The following is a 5,087-nucleotide window of genomic DNA, read 5'->3' as shown; positions in this document are numbered from 1 at the left end:
GAGAGAGAGAGAGAGAGAGAGAGAGAGAGAGAGAGAGAGAGAGAGAGAGAGAGTTAATTTCTCAGCTTTGGGTATTTCTCTGTCAACCATGCCTAGAATTCTCTCTTTTTGTTTCACTATACCTATTTGATGTGAAGTTCCCCTCCACCCTCCATTCTTTCAGTAAATGGTAATGGAACTTTCAAGAAAGAAAGGGGAGATTAGCAATAGGTTTTTTTTTTTTTTAAAGAGGAATATTGTGATATTTTAAACACAAAAAGAATGGAAGGAAATATGAACAAATGAGACAGTTTTGAAAGAAGTGTATAAAATTTCTCATATATTCATATATATATACATACATGTATACATGTATATAAAATAGCCATTTCAAAAAATAATAAATCTGTACTTGTGTCCATTATCTCTCTGTCAGGAGGTGGGCAACATGCTTAATCATAGGTCCTCTAGAGACATAGTTATTACTTTGATAAAGATCTTAAGTTTTTCAAAGTAGTCGTTCTTTAAAATGTTGTTGATGTATAAATTACTCTCCAGGCTCTGCTCATTTCACTCTGCATCACTTCATATTATCCAGAATCCTTTTTCATTATTTTTTATGGCACAATAGTCCATCATCTTCATAAGCCAATTGTCTAAACTCTTCAGTCTGGTAATTAAAGCCCTTAACATTTCTTGAATATCATGAATCAATACCATGAAATCTAAGGCACCCCTTTATATTTTAGTTCTCTCTTTTTCTGTTTCTTTCTCTCTTTTTCTTCTCTCTTTTTGCTCTCTCCTCTCTATGTTGCTTTGTCTCTCTATCTCTGTTTCTTTTTCTCTTTGCCTCCATCTTTCTCTTTCTGCTTCTCTGTGTGTCTCTGCTCTATCTCTGGGTCTTTCTTTCTCTATTTTCATCTCTGTTCCTCTCTGTCTCTCTCTAGCTGGTATTTACTGGTCACAAATCCTGTTCTGTCATAAAATTAAAACAGTAAGGACCACCCCAGAAAGCAATGGAGGAATGGAAAGTGGGCATGAATAGTCTACTACCAATTATAAACAAGTAATCATGAAGAAGAAGAGATGTATAGGGTTTCAGCAAAGAAATGTATGTTTAAAAAAATGATCTAGTCTTGTGGTGAAAGAGAGATAAGTAGTGGACAACCCATTTTGTCCATTAGCAGCCCTGAGTCCATCAAAAGAAAGCTAATAATAGCCTAAGGACATTGGGTGGATTACCTATGACAAACTTATAGGAAGACATGAATAGGAGTTGTACAAGAAGGGCAGGAATGAATGGGTGATTTATGGAAGGACTGCTTAAATTAATAAAAGCTCAGATCCATTGGAAGTATTGGAATTATTAAATGTTTCTCATTGAATGAATAAACTAAAGAATCCTAGAGTCTTTCATTCTGCCAGACACTAAGTAAACATCTAAGCTATCCAGAAGAGTTTTCTATGACCTTCCTAAGTTCATCATCTACAGAGACTTCTTAAAGGGTTATCCCAATGTTTTCTTTCTCTGACATTCAAGAGTCACCTGTTTCCATTCAAAACTGCCTGGGCTTTATTTTGAGTCCTGTCTTTCAAGTGATCTATCCCATACTCAAATAGCCTTTCATTGCCATGAAAGTGGCAAGTTTTATCATACATTTGCTTTATTTTCTCTAAGTTAATAACTTCATTTTATTTTTACTAAGGAACACTATTTTCTCTTCCATTCAAAATAATTTTTGTCATTCCTTGCTATGCAGTTTTTCCATATTCTCCACATTAGTATCTCCTCCCTCTTCAGTAGCAAATTTCAAAATTGAATTGGCCCAGAATTTTCCATTTTGCTTTGCTCTAGATGATAGTCTTGGTTCTGGTATGCTAGTGGTATATGCATCAATAAGCCTGAGTTTTGGTATCTGTAGCTTTTTGCTCTAAAGTGAATTTTTAAACTTTTGACTGTATTCTGTTTAGCATTTTTCACATATCCACAATATTTCAAAATAGCACAGTATATATCTACCTACATATATTATAGTCATCATTGTCTGACATTACATGTTCTCACTTAGAAATTCTATTAGATGATATCCAGAGAAATTTCTTTTCTTTTTAAGGTGTGCAATCAAGCTTTTGTTTCTAATTTGGACTAGATAATAATGAAGGACAGATGTCTAGCTATGTTTATTCATAGAGAATAAAATCTCATCACAGATTTTAGTACTTTGGTATTTCAAAATAGATTTTAGTTAATATTTTAATTTTAATGGTAATGAATAGCGTGATCTTATAAAATATTAGTTGGAAGTGCTCCTTGTATGAGTTTCCTCATCCTAGTAGCTTTAAAGTAGGAGGGAAACTTTTTCCTTTCAATAAGAATTCTATCTTAATGTAAACACAATTGGATTAAATCTGGTGTTTACCCTGGAAATACTTAGAACATTTATTTTCTTAATAGAAAAGTTTTACTTTGCTTTGTTTTAGGGACAGGAAAGAGATGAGGTGATGGTGGGATGGAAAGGATGTATGAGAATCTGAGTTAAGTATTGATATTCTACAAAAGACAAGTTAAATATATATAAACATCAATCTCTCAAATACAACTGTTTTCAGAGATTCCCAGTGTTAAGAATAGGGATTTTCATTCTCTTTCTTTTTAAAACTAGCATAGGTGAAACAAACTCACTTCCATAAAGGAAAGAGATATAGGTACCAATCTGTTATTCATAAAAAGGATGCAAGAAGTCAGTGTCTCTATGGCCAGAGTTGGCTTTAAATTACCCATTATGCTCCATTTTGCTAGGATAAGTTCTGATAAAAATTCTAGAATTTTAAAACTTCTATAAAAGTTGAAAAAGAATATAATTTGCCTTAGTGGAAGTGTTGCCACTGGAATGCACATATAGCATAAGGATGAGGAAATTCATAATAAATAAGTTTAAGGAAATATTTAGAGAATTTTCAATATTATTAAATTCAAAGTTCCACTTTTCTTTTGAAATCTGTATAGGTGGCAGGGAACTTGATCTAGAAGCCATTTTTGTTTGGACTCTTTGGATGAGGAAAAGATCATTACATATATAGACATATATATATATATATGTATGTATGTATGTATATATACACACACATACCAATACATATATAGAGATTTATACTTATATATCTATACATTTCTCTGTATATATCTATAAACACATATACCTATATACTTTTATCTATATTTGCACCTCTACATATAAATATATGCATGCATATGTACTTGTGTACATATACACAATATATACATGCATGCATACATCAAGCTGAGTGACTTAAAAAAATAAATTAGCAATGTTTTGAAAGTAAGGACAGTTCCAACGGTAGTAAGAACTATGAGGCAACATGATCCAATTCTAAGACATTCCAGTGCCAAGTCCTCTACTTTTGGTCTCTGCCCTATTTGTTGATTTGAATTTTTTTTCTATTAAAAATTCTTCATTTACTGCTTTGTAAAGTGAATATCTTAGAGCCATGTCAGTTTCATAGAAGCAGATTTATTTGGAGATGTGACTATCATTCAGCTTAATTAAATACTATAAATATCACTTCTCCCTGTCTAAATGTTCAGTTGAATGGTATGATACACTAAGGGAAGGAAAAGTCTGCACATAGTAATGAGTCTTAGCTTGAAGATTCCATTTCCCCACATGGGGCTTGTGGGAAACCACAGATTTGGGCCTTTGAGCGTGCTTAGCAGAAGTAAACAAAGAGTGAAAGTTGTTCTTCCTTCTACTTTGCAGCAATCAGGAGGAGCTGGAACCTTCTGACTACACATCTTTTGCTCAAAAACAACAAATTGGAGATCTTCAATATCTATGTAGGAAAGCTAAGAAATTCTTTAAATATATTAGTGGTATAATGGATAAAAAACCTATCAGAAAAGAAGTCAGAAAATCTAAGTTTATCTTTCTCCTCATCATCAACATAAACACCAGTAATGATGACAATAGCACTAATAATAAGCACCTACTAAATACCTATCAAGACCTGATCTTCTGGTAGCTTGAATTAATCACTAGAATTAAAATATCTTTCATTGACTGAGAGTTGACAATTCCTCATACTACAGAAATAGACCTCAAAATATTCTGCAGAACTCAACAATGACTGTCATGGGCTTGGACTATTATTACAGGCTAAACCACTATCCATGTTGCCTGAACAAAGCATAGATTTATAAAACCTTAAGAACAACATTTTTAATAGATAACACAGAAGAGATAAAAATTCTGTGTATAGTATCTCTGTTGCCCTCCTACTGGAGTTGCACTAAGGATGTTTTCAGTGAATATAATAAGTTTATTCAACTACAAAAAGGTTATTTCATTCATCTGTGCAAATTCTGTAGAGCATCAGATCTTAAAGAATAATAACAGAATGACAACTTGCTCCAGGACAGTTTGTATCTGAACCCCATAAAAATACAAGAATGAGATAATACTAATATAAACAATAAGAATAGGAAATACTCATAATCTCCCACCTGCATAGAACAAAAATTTTTCAAAATATAGAGACTTAGCTGAGGAAATCAAAATCACATGGAAGTAGGATGAGGTAATTATTATCGCTGTTGTCTTGCTACTGGAAATAGAATGAGAATGCTTTCAGTGAGTTCACAAAAAACATACACAAACCCTAGTACTTCTATTAAACTATAAAAAAAAAGTTGTTTTTATCTACCTTTGAAATAGCAGGATAATGACTTGCCCCATTTCTGTTTCTGTGTGAATTCCAATGAATAAGAAAAGAAAGATATTTCATAATAAGAAGAATAATTCAAATTTGCATACTAATTTTAGTGTATGGCATGTTTTCTTTGTAATGACACTATAAAATTGCAAATATTACTATTCCCATTCTACAGATGAGAAAATTGATGCTGAGCAGTTTAAATTATTTGTCCATGCTCATGCAGATAAGTGTTGGAGTCAGTATTAAAACCAGTTCTTCTGACTCTTCAGTAATATCATTGATTATCTATGTGATCTAAGGTCAGATTATTTCTGTTTCCAATTACTAATCTATCTATCTATCTATCTATCTATCTATCTATCTATCTATCTATC

The sequence above is a fragment of the Petaurus breviceps genome, unplaced genomic scaffold (genome assembly GCF_028583685.1).
Source record: "Petaurus breviceps papuanus isolate PSGF00001 unplaced genomic scaffold, PetGlider_PUasm1.0 151, whole genome shotgun sequence".
NCBI classification, from domain to species: Eukaryota; Metazoa; Chordata; class Mammalia; order Diprotodontia; family Petauridae; genus Petaurus; species Petaurus breviceps.
Note: the sequence above shows the minus strand (reverse complement) of the source record.